The following is a 17,321-nucleotide window of genomic DNA, read 5'->3' as shown; positions in this document are numbered from 1 at the left end:
CAGTGAGCATAGCCTTGCTATTGAGAAAGGCCGCCGTAGGCAGACATGGCTCTCAAGAGAAGACAGGCTATGTGCTCACTGCCCACAAAATGAGGTGGAAACTGAGCTGCACTTCCTAACCTCCTGCCCAATGTATGACCATATTAGAGATACATATTTCCCCAGATCACACAGATCCACAAAGAATTCGAAAACAAATCCAATTTTGAAAAACTCCCATATCTACTGGGTGAAATTCCACAGTGTGCCATCACAGCAGCAAGATTTGTGACCTGTTGCCACGAGAAAAGGGCAACAAGTGAAGAACAAACACCATTGTAAATACAACCCATATTTATGCTTATTTATTTTATCTTGTGTCCTTTAACTATTTGTACATTGTATATATATATATATATATATATATATATATATATATATATATATATATATATATATATATATATATATATATATATAATATGACATTTGTAATGTCTTTACTGTTTTGAAACTTCTGCATGTGTAATGTTTACTGTTCATTTTTGTTGTTTTTCACTTTATATATTCACTTTGTATGTTGTCTACCTCACTTGCTTTGGCAATGTTAACACATGTTTCCCATGCCAATAAAGCCCTTGAATTGAATTGAATTGACAGAGATAGAGATAGAGATAGAGATAGAGATAGAGATAGAGATAGAGAGACAGAGAGAGAGAGAGGGGAGAGAGAGAGAGAGAGAGAGAGAGAGAGACAGATAGATAGATAGATAGATAGATAGATAGATAGATAGATAGATAGATAGATAGATAGATAGATAGATAGATAGATAGATAGAGACAGAGAGAGAGAGATAGATAGATAGAGAGAGATAGATAGATAGATAGAGACAGAGAGAGAGAGAGAGAGATAGATAGATAGATAGATAGATAGATAGATAGATAGATAGAGAGAGAGAGAGAGAGAGAGAGAGGGAGAGAGAGAGAGAGAGAGAGAGAGAGAGAGAGAGAGAGAGAGAGAGAGAGAGAGAGAGAGAGAGAGAGAAGATAGATAGATAGATAGATAGGAATTAGATAGAAGATAGATAATAGATAGAAGATAGAAAAAAGCGAGAAAGACAAAGATGGGGAGTTGAGTTGGATGTATGAGATGGTAGAACATAGTGGAGGTGGAGAGAGAGCAGAGATAGGGATAGAAGGAGGTAGGGGAAATAAAAGGGGAGTTGTTGGGTATGAGATGGTAGAACATAGTGGAGGTGGAGAGGCAGAGATAGGGATAGAAGGAGGAGGGGAAATAAATTCGGGATCTGTATGTATGTGGCCAAAGCACAGTGCTTTAAACTGTGTCTGTCTGCAGTCTTAATATGGGGCGTTGGTCCCAGGCCCAGACAGCAGACTCCTGATACGTCTCTGTCAGGAGGTCCAGTTCTGAGGAGCTATGTGATAACACATGGAGGGAGTGACATCAGCCAGTGTCTCTTCTCTATCTGCCCAGCAGAGACTTCGTGTCCTGGGCATGAAAACAAGACCAAGTCCCATTCCAACCATTTCAATATTAGAGGTTTTAGCTAGATGATGTCTTAGATAGGCCTACATGCAATCAATTCTGTAAAGATGCTCACAGATTCAGTAACTAGTAAAGCATTCAGAATATACTGTGGTGTATTGGGGAATAATCTGGTCAATATGAAACATACAGTGTATTCAGTGTTACAGTAAACAATAGAATGGCAAAGCTCGACCCTCCTCGCTGCCTGTGGGCATGGAAAACAGTGACCTCATCACTCCCAGAGAGAATGACAAAGAGAGAAGGAGAGGAACCACTAAGTTATTCAGATGTCCAGTTAGTTGTCCTCGGATCTCAGATTCCACTCTGAAAGAGATATGATGGGAGTGATGCTATAATGTCTTAAAGATGGCACCATGTCTGTCTGTCTCTCTCTGTGTGTGTGTGTGTGTGTGTGTGTGTGTGTGTGTGTGTGTGTGTGTGTGTGTGTGTGTGTGTGTGTGTGTGTGTGTGTGTGTGTGTGTGTGTGTGTGTGTGTGTGTGTGTGTCTGTGTGTGTCTGTGTGTGTCTGAGTCTCTGTGTGTGTGTGTCTGTGTGTGTCTGTGTGTGTGTCTGTGTCTCTGTGTGTTTGTGTGTGTGTCTGTGTGTCTCTGTGTCTGTGTGTCTGTGTGTCTGTGTGTGTGTGTGTGTGTGTGTGTGTGTGTGTGTGTGTGTGTGTGTGTGTGACAGCACTGTGACATGGTGACACCACAGTGTGTGTGTGTATTTATGCTGCAGTAGTTTGACAGCACTATCTGTTTCTTATTGACATGGTGACTGATGACTCCTTGGTCCCCAGAGAGTTTGTCCCCTGGGCCCTACCATAAAACCCAGGACACTGTTCAGTGAGTTTGAACATCTTGGCCAAAAACTGGGCTCCAACTTTGAATGGCCCTAGGACAGTGCCCCAAACCTGGGCACAAACAACAAACAATAAAACCATCTTGCTGGTGGGTGTGAGAGTCTGTGTTTGTTGTTTGCATGTTAGATAAAGTAGAGAGAGATTTGATTTGATTTGATTTGACTGTGGGACACATGCAGCCTGGTGTCACAGAGGAAAGTGGATAAAGTAGAGAGAGAGGAGTGATGCTAGTGGTGTCACAGAGGAAAGTGTGTGTGTGTGTGTGTGTGTGTGTGTGTGTGTGTGTGTGTGTGTGTGTGTGTGTGTGTGTGTGTGTGTGTGTGTGTGTGTGTGTGTGTGTGTGTGTGTGTGTGTGTGAGAGAGAGAGAGAGAGAGATAGAGAGAGTGAAGGAGTGTGTTTGTCTATGATGGGGAAAACCACACAAGGCTTTCTCACGTTCTGTTTACAGCTGTGAATGGTTCCAGACACTGGGGCCCTTTGACCTGTGTCCCCTGACTCCTAGGGTCCTCTTTGGGGAACACACAGATGAAGAGATGCATGAGGTCTCACAGAGAGAGAGAGAGAGAGAGAGAGAGAGAGAGAGAGAGAGAGAGAGAGAGAGAGAGAGAGAGAGAGAGAGAGAGAAGAGTGAGGGACTTAATGAATCACCACAGAGTAAGAGAAAGAGAGAGAGAACTAGAGTGAGAGAAAGGGAGAACCAGAGTGAGATAAAGGGGGACAGACAAGAGTGAGGGACTGAATGACTCACCACAGAGTAAGAGAAAGAGAGAGAACCAGAGTGAGAGAAAGAGAGGGGGGAGGGAGCGAGAGAGAGAGAGGGAGGGAGATAGAGAGGGAGGGAGAGAGTGAGAAAAAGAGAGGGGGAGAGCAAGAGAAAAAGAAAGAGAGGGGGAGAGAGAGGGAGGGAGAGAGAGATGGGGACAGAGAGAGAGCGCGGCAGGGAGAAAGAAGGAGAGAGAGGCGGAGGGGAGGGAGAAAGAGAGAGGGAGGGCGAGAGAGAGAGAGAAAGGGGGGGGGGAGGAAAGGGAAGAGAGAGATAGAGAGTGAGAGAGGGAGGGTGAGAGAGAGAGAGGGATTTGGGAGAGAAAGAGAGAAGGAGAGAGTGAGAGAGAGGGAGAAAGAGAGAGAGGGGGACAGAGAGAGACAGGGGGATGGAGAGAGCGAGAGAGAGGGGGCGGGAGAGAGAGAAGGAGAGATAGGGAGAGAGAGATTTAGAGGGAAAGAGCACGTGAGAGAGAGAGAGGGAGTGAGAGGGAGAGAGAGAGGGGCAAGGAGAGGGAGGGAGAGAGAGAGAGAGGGTGGGGAGGATGAGAGAGGAAAGGGAAGGGAGAGAGAGTGAGAGAGGGAGAAAGAGAGAGAGGGGGACAGAGAGAGACAGGGGGATGGAGAGAGCGCGAGAGAGGGGGGAGACAGAGAGAGAGGGGGAGGGAGAGAGAGAAGGAGAGAGAGGGAGAGAGATTTAGAGGGAAAGAGCGCGCGCGCGAGAGAGAGAGAGAGGCAGGGATGGAGAGGGGGGGGGGAGAGGGTGAGGGAGTGAGAGGGAGAGAGAGAGGGGCAAGGAGAGGGAGGGAGAGAGAGAGAGAGGGGGTGGGGAGGGAGAGGGAGGAAAGGGAAGGTAGAGAAAGTGAGAGAGGGAGAAAGCAAGAGGGGGAGGGAGAGGGTGGGAGGAAGCAAGAGAGGGGAGGGAGAGAGAGAGATATGGAGAGAGAGAGGGAGAGGGAGTGAGAGGGAGGGAGTGGGAGGGGGAGAGAAAGAGGGAGAGGAAACTGTCAGTACTGGACCAGGAGTACTGATCTTAGTCTGTGTCTGGGAACAATGATGTACAGTAATGTATGTATGTTTTACCGGCACAGCTGCCAATGTTAAATGTACAGTCCTGTATGTGTCTTACCGGCACAGCTGCCAATGTTTAAATGTACAGTCCTGTATGTGTCTTACCGGCACAGCTGCCAATGTTAAATGTACAGTCCTGTATGTGTCTTACCGGCACAGCTGCCAATGTTTAAATGTACAGTCCTGTATGTGTCTTACCGGCACAGCTGCCAATGTTAAATGTACAGTCCTGTATGTGTCTTACCGGCACAGCTGCCATTAGAGTAGGCTGCAGAACACTGGTGTCTCCTTTGCTGCCTTTTTTAATCTTTGTCGACTGGTGTGAGAGAGGATACAGTAAAGATACAGTTACTTTACACATATATTCACCTTTTAAATATGTGTGTAGTAATGTACAGTCAGAGCAGAGCAGAGGGGACCACCTCACCTGGTCCGCTAGTGTCTGGGGGGAGGAGTAGCCGATCCTGCAGCCGTGAGCCACACACACCAGCTCTGCACTCAGCTCCAACACATGGGCCAGAGGGAGGTACCCGATGTAGGTGTCATTCTCACTGCCACAGAACAATATAAATAACTCCTTATTATTTTAGCATATGGACAGACAGACAGACAGACAGACAGACAGACAGACAGACAGACAGACAGACAGACAGACAGACAGACAGACAGACAGACAGACAGACAGACAGACAGACAATAGTCCAACAGTACACAATCGTCTTTCAATAAACTTGCATGACAAAACTATATGCATAAGAAAGGTTTACACAATTAAACAACAAAATACACAAAGCACTGCAGTAAATGTCCTTCTGTTCCAGATCAACATGCTGTTGCTCTCTGGAGGGTAACGATCTGACCCCCTCTCTCCCATCCTCCTTTTCCCATTTTCCTCGCTTTCCCCCCCAATCGTGTTCTCCAGAGAAAGTGAGAGTTTTTTTAAGAACACGAAGCACAGCCTTAAACACACGCTTCTGCACGTGCTCAGCTGACACCAAGGACCCAATCAGGAAGTTGTCCTCAAAGATCACTTTGAGTGTTTTCTTTAATTCAGCGTTGAAATGGGACCTACTATGACAGCTGAGATCAGTCAAAGAGCATAGTCAGGACATGATGGGATCTTCCTCTAAGACAGCTCCAGCTGAAAAAGGGCTATGTAAACATTTCATCTTCCTGGAGAAGGTACACTATGGAAGCCAGCCTGGACTGTAGAACTTGTTCAAAGTGGTATTCCATGATTCAGGAAAATGCTGCTTATTAGGAAATGTGGATAGTAGTTTGGTACTGGAGGAAGGTGATGCTATTTGAAGCCCAGGAGGGTATAAGGTTGGCAGGTTTGTGGTACTTACCCCAGGTTGGGTATCCTTTCTGCCATGCCAGTGATGCCAGCAATGATGTTGCTATGGGAGATCATGACTCCCTTGGGTATGCCAGTGGAGCCGCTGGTGTACATGATGACAGCGATGTCAGAGGGCATGGGCTGTTTATGCCCCTGACACACTACACACACACGCACGCACGCACACACACACACACAGAGGAAACAAATTAGTTAATGGCATGGCATGAATGCATGTTTTTGTAAATATTCAGCATATTGTAGGAAAAGGGAGTTCATGGGAGATCAGAAGATATGGAGCAGGTCAGCACAATAAATGGAGGAGGCTTGTTAAGTCCATGTTAGGATATATAGTCTGGGATGTGAAGTCTGTAGGCAAAGGTCCTGGGAAGATATGGGTGTCGTTAAACAAGATTGGGGTAGAGGAAGTGGAATAAAACACACATAATGATGAATATCTAAAGGAGAAGAAGAATGGAACATTCCTAATGGAATGAAGAGGAAGAGGAACATCAGTCAGGTGAAACATTGAAAAACATTAAACACAATGGCACCATTTAGTAAACGTTTCTTCAGCCTCTTTGCACTCTAGATAAGGTATGTCTAAGAGCTGTGTTACTGCCAATAACACCATCTACCACTCTCTCTCTCTTTCTGCTCTCTGCCTCTATCTCTCTCCATGCCTCTCTCACTCCCTATGGCTCTCTTCCTCTGCTCTCTCTCTTCTCTGAGTTCTGGCTGTGTTAACTGTCTGTCATCTGTTCAATTGAAGTAAAGCATCTCCTCCCCGACAGCCCACTTCAAATGTTTGGGCTTAAGTTCTCCAAGACATGTTCATCTTGTCTAGGCTTGCCAAAAAGCCACTCGGAAGTTATATTATGTAATTCAATGTGGATTCTGACAATGTGGAAAGGACTGAGATGATTCTAGATCATGTAGGTTTCTTAAACTTTGGGTCGGGACCCAAAGTGGGCCCTGGGCACGTGAGAGGTGTGTTTTAAGATTACATCTACAATCACACAGTATTCTTCTTTATTTGGGTTGCTGGAGGATGATTTGGGTCACGAGCGGATTTGTTTTTATAATCCCTGTTCTAGATTATATAAGAAACAACAGTAAACAGTTTTCTCTGTTGTCCTCATGTGGAAAATTAACACGTGTTTTCAATGGTTGTTTTAGGGCTGGGGGGTATAAATATTTCCAAGACGTCACCAGCGGGTGCAGAAAAAACAACCAACACAGAAGACACGCAAGACAGAGATAGAAAGAAGGGAGAGGAGAGATAGAGAGAGGAGAGGGACGTGACTTAGAGTCTGCGAGAGGAGGAGCCTTGTTCTGACATGAACATGGACCCAGAGATACAGGGAGGAGAGGAGGAGCCTTGTTCTGACATGAACATGGACCCAGAGATACAGGGAGGAGAGGAGGAGCCTTGTTCTGACATGAACATGGACCCAGAGATACAGGGAGGAGAGGAGGAGCCTTGTTCTGACATGAACATGGACCCAGAGATACAGGGAGGAGAGGAGGAGCCTTGTTCTGACATGAACATGGACCCAGAGATACAGGGAGGAGAGGAGGAGCCTTGTTCTGACATGAACATGGAAGAGATACATGGACCCAGAGATACAGGGAGGAGAGGAGGAGCCTTGTTCTGACATGAACATGGACCCAGAGATACAGGGAGGAGTTGAGGAGGGGAGATGTGGTGGGGGGCTATTTTAGCAGAGTGATCACTGCAACGCACACACGCACACACACACACACACACACACACACACACACACACACACACACACACACACACACACACACACACACACACACACACACACACACACACACACACACACACACACACACACACACACACACACACGTGTTTACCATTCTCAGGCTTGGTCTGCAGCCCCTGAACAGTGGCCATGTTGTGGACACTGATGCCTCGTGGGTAACCAGGCCACTCGGTGGGCGTGTCATCCACCACAATGATGTGCCGCAGCCTGGGCACCTCCAGCAGGATGAACTAAACTCAACCAGGAAACACAAAGAGATCTTTAAGACAGCTATACTGTAACCATCAAATGGTTGGTCAAGACAGGGATAAGGCACACTGACAGGGGTTGGCTGATTTATTCTGGATGCAGACTGACACCTGGAAACAAACAGGTCTTCTGTTTACCTGTTCATTTTCAAGTATGTTTTCAAAGGCTTGACCTTTCTGTACTCGTGGACATAATAAACACATGCACTTTGTGCATCGTTCTACTTCAGTAGGTTTAGACAACCTAAACACGTGAGACAACTCTTTCATGTTTTGACAGATACATTTAGCTTTACTGGGTCTATTCAGTGTCACTCTCCTCAGGAGGGAGAATGGACTGTATGTCTGTCTATAACCCAGAGTGTTGGTCTGTCTATAACCCAGAGTGTTGGTCTGTCTATAATCCAGAGTGTTGGTCTGTCTATAACCCAGAGTGTTGGTCTGTCTATAACCCAGAGTGTTGGTCTGTCTATAACCCAGAGTGTTGGTCTGTCTATAACCCAGTGTGTTGGTCTGTCTATAACCCAGAATGTTGGTCTGTGTCTATAACCCAGAGTGTTGGTCTGTCTATAACCCAGAGTGTTGGTCTGTCTATAACCCAGAGTGTTGGTCTGTCTATAACCCAGAGTGTTGGTCTGTCTATAACCCAGAGTGTTGGTCTGTCTATAACCCAGAGTGTTGGTCTGTCTATAACCCAGAGTGTTGGTCTGTCTATAACCCAGAGTGTTGGTCTGTCTATAACCCAGAGTGTTGGTCTGTCTATAACCCAGTGTGTTGGTCTGTCTATAACCCAGAATGTTGGTCTGTGTCTATAACCCAGAGTGTTGGTCTGTCTATAACCCAGAGTGTTGGTCTGTCTATAACCCAGAGTGTTGGTCTGTCTATAACCCAGAGTGTTGGTCTGTCTATAACCCAGAGTGTTGGTCTGTCTATAACCCAGTGTGTTGGTCTGTCTAGTGTTGGTCTGTCTATAACCCAGTGTGTTGGTGTGTCTATAACCCAGTGTGTTGGTCTGTGTCTATACCCCAGTGTGTCGCTGTCTAAAACCCAGTGTGTTGGTGTGTCTATAACCCAGTGTGTTGGTCTGTGTCTATAACCCAGTGTGTCGCTGTCTAAAACCCAGTGTGTTGGTCTGTCTATAACCCAGTGTGTTGGTCTGTGTCTATAACCCAGTGTGTTGGTCTGTCTATAACCCAGTGTGTTGGTCTGTGTCTATAACCCAGTGTGTTGGTCTGTCTATAACCCAGTGTGTTGGTCTGTCTATAACCCAGTGTGTTGGTCTGTGTCTATAACCCAGTGTGTTGGTCTGTGTCTATAACCCAGTGTGTTGGTCTGTGTCTATAACCCAGTGTGTTGGTCTGTCTATAACCCAGTGTGTTGGTCTGTGTCTATAACCCAGTGTGTTGGTCTGTGTCTATAACCCAGTGTGTTGGTCTGTGTCTATAACCCAGTGTGTTGGTCTGTCTATAACCCAGTGTGTTGGTCTGTGTCTATAACCCAGTGTGTTGGTCTGTGTCTCTAACCCAGTGTGTTGGTCTGTCTATAATCCAGTGTCTTGGTCTGTCCCTAAACCAGTGTGTTGGTCTGTCCCTAAACCAGTGTGTTGGTCGTTGTCTATTACCCAGTGTGTTGGTCTGTGTCTATAACCCAGTATGTTTGTCTGTGTCTGTAACCCAGTGTGTTGGTCTGTCTATAACCCAGAGTGTTGGTCTGTGCCTATAACCCAGAGTGTTGGTCAATGTCTCTAACTCAGTGTGTTGGTCTGCTGTATAAACCCAGTGTGTTGGTCTTTCTATAACGCAGTGTGTTGGTCTGTGTATATAACCCAGTGTGCTGGTCTGTCTCTAACCCAGTGTGTCAGTCTTTCTATAACCCAGTATGTTTGTCTGTGTCTGTAACCCAGTGTGTTGGTCTGTCTATAACAGAGTGTGTTGGTCTGTGCCTATAACCCAGTGTGTTGGTCTGTGTCTCTAACCCAGTGTGTTGGTGTGTCTCTAAACCAGTGTGTTGGTCTGTGTCTATAACCCAGTGTGTTGCTGTCTCTAACCCAGTGTGTTGGTCTGTGTCTATAACCCAGTGTGTTGGTCTGTGTCTATACCCCAGTGTGTCAGTCTTTCTATAACCCAGTGTGTTGGTCTGTCTATAACCTAGTGTGTTGGTCTGTGTCTATAACCCAGTGTGTTGGTCTGTGTCTATAACCCAGTGTGTTGGTCTGTGTCTATAACCCAGTGTGTTGGTCTGTCTATAACCCAGTGTGTTGGTCTGTCTATAACCCAGTGTGTTGGTCTGTGTCTCTAACCCAGTGTGTTGGTCTGTCTATAACCCAGTGTGTTGGTCTGTGTCTCTAACCCAGTGTGTTGGTCTGTGTCTATAACCCAGTGTGTTGGTCTTTCTATAACCCAGTGTGTTGGTCTGTGTCTATAACCCAGTGTGTTGGTGTGTGTCTATAACCCAGTGTGTTGGTCTGTGTCTATAACCCAGTGTGTTGGTCTGTCTATAACCCAGTGTGTTGGTCTGTGTCTATAACCCAGTGTGTTGGTCTGTGTCTATAAACCAGTGTGTTGGTCTTTCTATAACCCAGCGTGTTGGTCTGTGTCTATAACCCAGTGTGTTGGTCTGTGTCTATAACCCAGTGTGTTGGTCTGTCTATAACCCAGCGTGTTGGTCTGTGTCTATAACCCAGTGTGTTGGTCTGTGTCTATAACCCAGTGTGTTGGTCTGTGTCTATAACCCAGTGTGTTGGTATGTGTCTAAAACCCAGTGCGTTGGTCTGTGTCTCTAACCTAGTGTGTTGTTCTGTCTATAATCCAGTGTCTTGGTCTGTCCCTAAACCAGTGTGTTGGTCTGTCCCTAAACCAATGTGTTGGTCGTTGTCTATTACCCAGTGTGTTGGTCTGTGTCTAAAACCCAGTATGTTTGTCTGTGTCTGTAACCCAGTGTGTTGGTCTGTCTATAACCCAGAGTGTTGGTCTGTGCCTATAACCCAGAGTGTTGGTCAACATCTCTAACTCAGTGTGTTGGTCTGTGTCTATAACCCAGTATGTTTGTCTGTGTCTGTAACCCAGTGTGTTGGTCTGTCTCTAACACAGTGTGTTGGTCTGTGTCTATAACACAGCGTGTTGGTCTGTCTCTAACCCAGTGTGTTGGTCTGTGTCTCTAACCCAGAGTGTTGGTCTGTCTATAACCCAGTGTGTTGGTCTGTCTATAACCCAGAGTGTTGGTCTGTCTCTAACCCGGTGTGTTGGTCTGTGTCTATAACCCAGTGTGTTGGTCTGTGTCTATAACCCAGTGTGTTGGTCTGTCTATAACCTAGTGTGTTGGTCTGTGCCTATAACCCAGAGTGTTGGTCAACATCTCTAACTCAGTGTGTTGGTCTGTGTCTATAACCCAGTATGTTTGTCTGTGTCTGTAACCCAGTGTGTTGGTCTGTCTCTAACGCAGTGTGTTGGTCTGTGTCTATAACACAGCGTGTTGGTCTGTCTCTAACCCAGTGTGTTGGTCTTTGTCTATAACCCAGTGTGTCGCTGTCTATAACCCAGTGTGTTGGTCTTTGTCTATAACCCATTGTGTTGGTATGTGTCTATAACCCAGTGTGTTGGTCTTTCTATAACCCATTGTGTTGGTATGTGTCTATAACCCATTGTGTTGGTATGTGTCTATAAACCAGTGTGTTGGTCTGTGGCTATAACCCAGTGTGTTTGTCTGGCTATAACCCAGTGTGTTGGTCTGTGTCTGTAACCCAGTGTGTTTGTCTGTGTCTATAACCCAGTGTGTTGGTCTGTGTATATAACCCAGTGTTCTGGTCTGTCTCTAACCCAGTGTGTCGGTCTTTCTATAACCCAGTGTGTTGGTCTGTGTCTATAACCCAGTGTGTTGGTCTGTGTCTATAACCCAGTGTGTTGGTCTGTGTCTATAACCCAGTGTGTCAGTCTTTCTATAACCCAGTGTGTTGGTCTGTGTATATAACCCAGTGTGCTGGTCTGTCTCTAATCCAGTGTGTCGGTCTTTCTATAACCCAGTGTGTTGGTCTGTGTATATAACCCAGTGTGTTGGTCTGTCTCTAAACCAGTGTGTTGGTCTGTCTATAACCCAGTGTGTTGGTGTTTCTCTAAACCAGTGTTGGTCTGTGTCTATAACCCAGTGTGTTGGTCTGTGTCTATAACCCAGTGTGTTGGTCTGTCTCTAACCCAGCGTGTCAGTCTGTCTATAACCCAGTGTGTTGGTGTTTCTCTAAACCAGTGTTGGTCTGTGTCTATAACCCAGTGTGTTGGTCTGTGTCTCTAAACCAGTGTGTTGGTCTGTCTCTAACCCAGCGTGTTGGTGTTTCTCTAAACCAGTGTTGGTCTGTGTCTCTAACCCAGCGTGTCAGTCTGTCTCTAACCCAGTGTGTTGGTGTTTCTCTAAACCAGTGTTGGTCTGTGTCTATAACCCAGTGTGTTGGTCTGTGTCTAAACCAGCGTGTCTGTCTTTCTATAACCCAGTGTGCTGGTCTGTCTCTAAACCAGTATGTTTGTCTATATATAACCCATTGTGTTGGTCTGTGTCTCTAAACCAGTGTGTTGGTCTGTCTCTAACCCAGTGTGTTGGTCTGTGTCTATAACCCAGTGTGTTGGTCTGTGTGTCTAACCCAGTGTGTTGGTCTGTGTCTCTAACCCAGTGTGTTTGTCTGTGTCTCTAACCCAGTGTGTTGGTCTGTGTCTTTAACCCATAGTGTTGGTCTGTCTCTAACCCAGTGTGTCGGTCTGTCTCTAATCCAGTGTGTCGGTCTGTGTATATAACCCTGTGTGTTGATCTGTCTCTAACCCCGTGTGTCGGTCTGTGTATATAACCCTGTGTGTTGGTCTTTTTCTAACCCATTGTGTTGGTCTGTCTATAACCCAGTGTGTTGGTCTGTATCTAACCCAGCTGGTGGGTCTGTGTATCTCTGACCCTGCTCTGCATCTCACACTGATAACAGTGGGCATAGTACAGAGCCCAGATCCACAATGTGCATCCTATTTACCTCTCCTCTCTCACCCACACATAAACTCCTTTTTCCCACTCTTCCTATCCTTTCTTGATTTCTTCCTATACTTCTTAATATCATATCTACACATTTTCAGACGTGTGTGTTCTCTCACCTTGAGTCTGGTCTCCAGTAGCTCTCGGCTGGTTATGATGTGACTGACCTCTGTCTCGTTCAGACCATGAGTGATGGCCGGACCCCCCAGGGTAGAGTACAGAGTGACCACTGCAACACACACACACACATACAAACAAGGTAAGGTAAGACCAATGAGATATCATCAGATAATACAGCTGATGATAAGATGTCGTATGGATAGAGTTAAATCTAAGGGGTGTATTTCTGGTCCTGTTTGGGAGTGAGGCCACATGTTAAAGCCCTCGTGATTAGTATATTCTGTTTGCTTCAGGGCTGTGGTAATGTAACACTGTGTTAGTGTAACGCTGCAGCAATGGCATCATGTCTGCTCTGGCTCTGTCACTGGCGTGAGTGAGTGGCCTGGGACTGGGCTAAACCAGACTGAACTGGGCTGGGCCCAGGCTACATTACATGACTATATGTCTGACTGGTTGAGATGGGTATCACTCACTACAGGGACTAGGGGCACGTGCAGAGATGAGTGTGTGTGAGTGTGTACGCGTACATGTGCAAGCATCCCCAATCCCCAAACCAGTGGTGTGAAGTACTCAAGTAAAAATACTTTAAAGTTCTACTTAAGTAGTTTTTTCTGTACTTAACTATTTATATTTTTGACAACTTTTATTTCTACTTCACTACATTCCTAAAGAAAATAATATACTTTTTACTCCATACATTTTCCCTGACACACAAAAGTACTCATTACAGTGTGGTGAAATCCTGCACGGAGCCTTCACCGTGCGCTGCCACTTTCAGAGTGCATCAGCAGTAAGGAAGGAGGAAATAAAGACAGCTCGTTCAGCTCTTCGGGGAGGAGCTCTTGGTTGGCGCGACAGTTTTATTGTGTGCGTTATGCTGCAGAAGTTTGGTTTATTTTCAGCGTGTGTACTCATTTTTCCTACAACTCAAAACCAAGGAAGTCCTCATCATTAGAGTCCTCCACGAAGAGGTCCTGCAGGTGTTGCTTTTGCCTGCGATCTAGCTCTTCTGCCGTAGGGTAGCAGGGCTTTAGGTCAACAACATGCACTGTCCTGACATCTTCCCCAGTGTCCTCCAAACAGACCAAGTAGTTCACTGGTCCCAACTGCTGCACTACAAGGTATGGACCTTTCCATCTCGAAGCTAGCTTGGCAGTGAACTTCTTAGACGCCTTTGACAGATGATGTGAACGTACCCAGACACGAGACTGGGGTGGAAAACACACGTCTCGTCTATGTTTGTCATCGTTTCGCAGCTGTCGTTGTTTGGCTTTGGTTTTGCTAGCCTCCACTCTGGCTACCAAGGTGTGGTGGTGTTGTACGGCATCAAACGCTGGGTGAAAGTCAGGTGAAACATTCGAACATTGCAAGACTCTGTCCATCTGACCTTTTAGTGGTCTTCCCAGGTGGAGTTCGGCGGGAGTGACCCCAGAAGTCTCCTGCACGGCAGATTTCAGTGCAAAGCAAAATTCCGGAAGATGCTAATCCCACCTTGTGTGCTGATCCCCCACGAATGAAGCAATCATCCCCTTCAGGGTTCGGTTTACCCTCTCGGTCAGGTTGGTCTGAGGATGGTAAAACGTGGCAGCTCTCCCAGATGTTGGACATGAACAGTAAGGTCTGTACTCTTACACTCAGCCGTGTAACCGTCTTCAAACACAAAATCTATACCCGGCATGGTGTCCCCATTAAGCAGCATCCCTACAGGCTGTCCCCCGCCAAACTGGCAATTCTCAATGAACAGCTCAAAAGCATGTTGGAGAATGGAATTGCAGAACCTTCTTTTTCCGGATGGGCTTCTCCGGTTGTCCTGATTCCTAAGAAAGATGGTGGATATCGATTCTGTGTGAACTACAGGAAGCCGAATGCCATAACAGAAAGTGATGCCTACCCTCTACCAAACATAAATGACATACTGGAATCTCTGGCAGGAGCATCCATCTTTAGTAATCTGGATCTGAACAGTGGCTATTGGCAGGTGGCAATGGATCCTGCTAGTCAGGACAAGACTGCCTTTGTCACACCTGCTGGTTTGTACTACTTCAAAGTCATGCCTTTTGGTTTGAAGAATGCTCCAGCAACCTTCCAAAGGCAGAAGAGCTGGATCGCAGGCAAAAGCAACACCTACAGGACCTCTTCGTGGAGGACTCTGATGATGAGGACTTCCCTGGTTTTGTGTAGCAGGAACATGAACCTGTCAAAGCCTGCATCCTCTCTGTTTCTACAGGCTTTGTTTTTTCATGGGGGGAGGAGTGTGGCGAAATCCTGCACGGAGCCTTCACCGTGCGTTGCCACTTTCAGAGTGCATCAGCAGTAAGGAAGGAGGAAATAAAGACAGCTTTTTCAGCTCTTTGGGGAGGAGCTCTTGATTGGTGCGACAGTTTGATTGTGTGTGCTATGCTGCAGAAGTTTGGTTTATTTTCAGCGTGTGTAGTTTATAAAGTATTTAACTCCATCATTGGTGTGACAGTTCTAGGTCGTGGTTGTTATCGTTTGGGTCCGCGCCGATTATGGATCGCATGGATTAGTAGCAACATTGTTGCGAAGCTTTGACATACAAACCAACAAACCATCGGACGGTCAGACAGTACACCGGCATGCTTGAAGACCACAGCTAAGATCTCTCTTGTTCTCTTTCTCTCTTTCTCATCCCGCTATTGTTCCAGTGCTTTACCCTGCAACAGACTCTCTATTTTTCAAATGTACTTCCCATTGAAGTTCATTAGAGCTGGACTATTATTGCCCTGCCAGAAGTATTTGGCTGGACATTTTAGTTAAAAGTGAGGTTGCTTGTAAGTTGTGTATTGTTATTTGAACTGTATTGAGGTGGGGTGTACTCATGACATGTGGCCGAGAAGATTGTGGACATTTTTAAGGCCTTTGTTGTGTCTAAGAACACCCCCCACATTCATACCCTCCTCCACTGGACGATAATACATATTACTGCAAATCCTCTGTTGATGACTGGGTTCGTTCTTGTATGAAGTTGCTGATCAATTGCTCTGCCATTATTATTATTGTATGAGGAATTCTTGGTGGGGTTACCCCTGTGCTGTGATGTGGGTTTTATATGGTGTGTATTCTCTTTTCTCTCCAGTGGCTATCTGGTAAACAGGCTACACTCTAGGCAGTCTCTTCTGCTGATGTGTGTGGGTCTGGTAGTGGTACTCTCTCTATTCTACTATTTTCCTTTCGGCATGGTTAATACCTGCCTGGCGCCCAAACAAAATCTTTCTTTACCTCTCTCTAATAAATACTGCTACAACATTTTGAATGATTAAAATGGTGTCAGGTTCTGCCCTTAGTTCTTTTGTTATGTCTTTCTTTTAGTATGGTCAGGGCGTGAGTTGGGTGGGTTGTCTATGTTAGTTTTTCCATGATTTGCTATTTCTGTGTTTGGCCTGATATGGTTCTCAATCAAAAGCAGCTGTCAATCATTGTCCCTGATTGAGAACCATATTTAGGGAGCCTGTTTTCTATTGTGTTTCGTGGGTGATTGTTTTCTGTTGTGTGTCTGCACCAGCCAGAAGTGTTTTCGGTCGTTTCTCTTTGTTATTTTTGTTATTTCCGTGTTCATTTTAATAAATATGGATACATACCACGCTGCACCTTGGTCCTCAACTTCTTCCACCAACAACGGCCGTTACAGAATCACCCACCACCAAAGGACCAAGCAGCGTGGTAACGGGCAGCGGCCGTAAGTGCAAGACTCCTGGACATGGGAGGAGATTTTGGACGGCAAGGGACCCTGGGCACAGGCTGGAGAATATCACCGCCCCAAGGCAGAGCTGGAGGCAGCGAAAGCCGAGAGGCGGTGGTATGAGGAGGCAGCACGGCAGCGTGGTTGGAAGCCCGAGAGGCAGCCCAAAAATGTCTTGGGGGGATGCACACGGGGAGTGTGGCTGAGTCAGGTAGGAGACCTGAGCCAACTCCTTGTGCTTACCGTGGAGAGAGAGGGACCGGGCAGGCACCGTGTTATGCCGTGAGGCGCACGGTGTCCCCGGTGTGCGTGCATAGCCCGGTGCGGTACATAGCAGCGCCTTGTATCGGCCGGGCTAGATTGGGCATCGAGCCAGGTGACATGAAGCCGGCTCAGCGCATCTGGTCTCCAGTGCGTCTCCTCGGGCCGGGGTACATGGCACCAGCCCTACGCATGGAGTCCCCGGTTCGCCAGCACAGCCCGGCTATGGGGAGCATTCAGCCAGGTAGTGTTGGGCAGGCTCGGTGCTCGAGAGCTCCAGTGCGCCTTCACGGTCTGGTCTATCCGGTGGAACCTCCACGCACCAGCCCTCTGGTGGCAGCCCCCCGCACCAGGCTGTCTCTTCCCTACAGGTGCTCCCGCCTGTCCAGCGCTGCCAGAGCCTTCCTCCTGCCCAGCGCTGCCGGAGTCTCCCACCTGTCCGGCGCTGCCGGAGTCATCCTTCACTCCGGCGCTACCGGAATCTCCCGTCAATTCGGGACCCATGGGTTGGGTCCCCAGTCTGAGGTCGGCGCGAGGGTCGCCGCTCTAAAGAGGCCACGGTGGCGGGCTAAGAGGCAGAAAAACTATGGTTAAGTGGGGTCCACGTCCCGCGCCAGAGCCGCCACCGCGGACAGA

The 17,321-nt window shown here is 46.9% G+C and overlaps 1 pseudogene; it reads right to left on the bottom strand.

The window, feature by feature from the left end:
• The window catches only part of LOC118378390 (fatty acid CoA ligase Acsl3-like), a 44,833-nt pseudogene that overhangs the window by 9,897 nt on the left and 17,615 nt on the right, over nucleotides 1-17,321 (bottom strand).

This window comes from Oncorhynchus keta, chromosome 1 (assembly GCF_023373465.1).
Source record: "Oncorhynchus keta strain PuntledgeMale-10-30-2019 chromosome 1, Oket_V2, whole genome shotgun sequence".
Lineage (NCBI taxonomy): Eukaryota > Metazoa > Chordata > Actinopteri > Salmoniformes > Salmonidae > Oncorhynchus > Oncorhynchus keta.
Note: the sequence above shows the minus strand (reverse complement) of the source record. Positions and strands in the feature narration are given on the sequence as shown.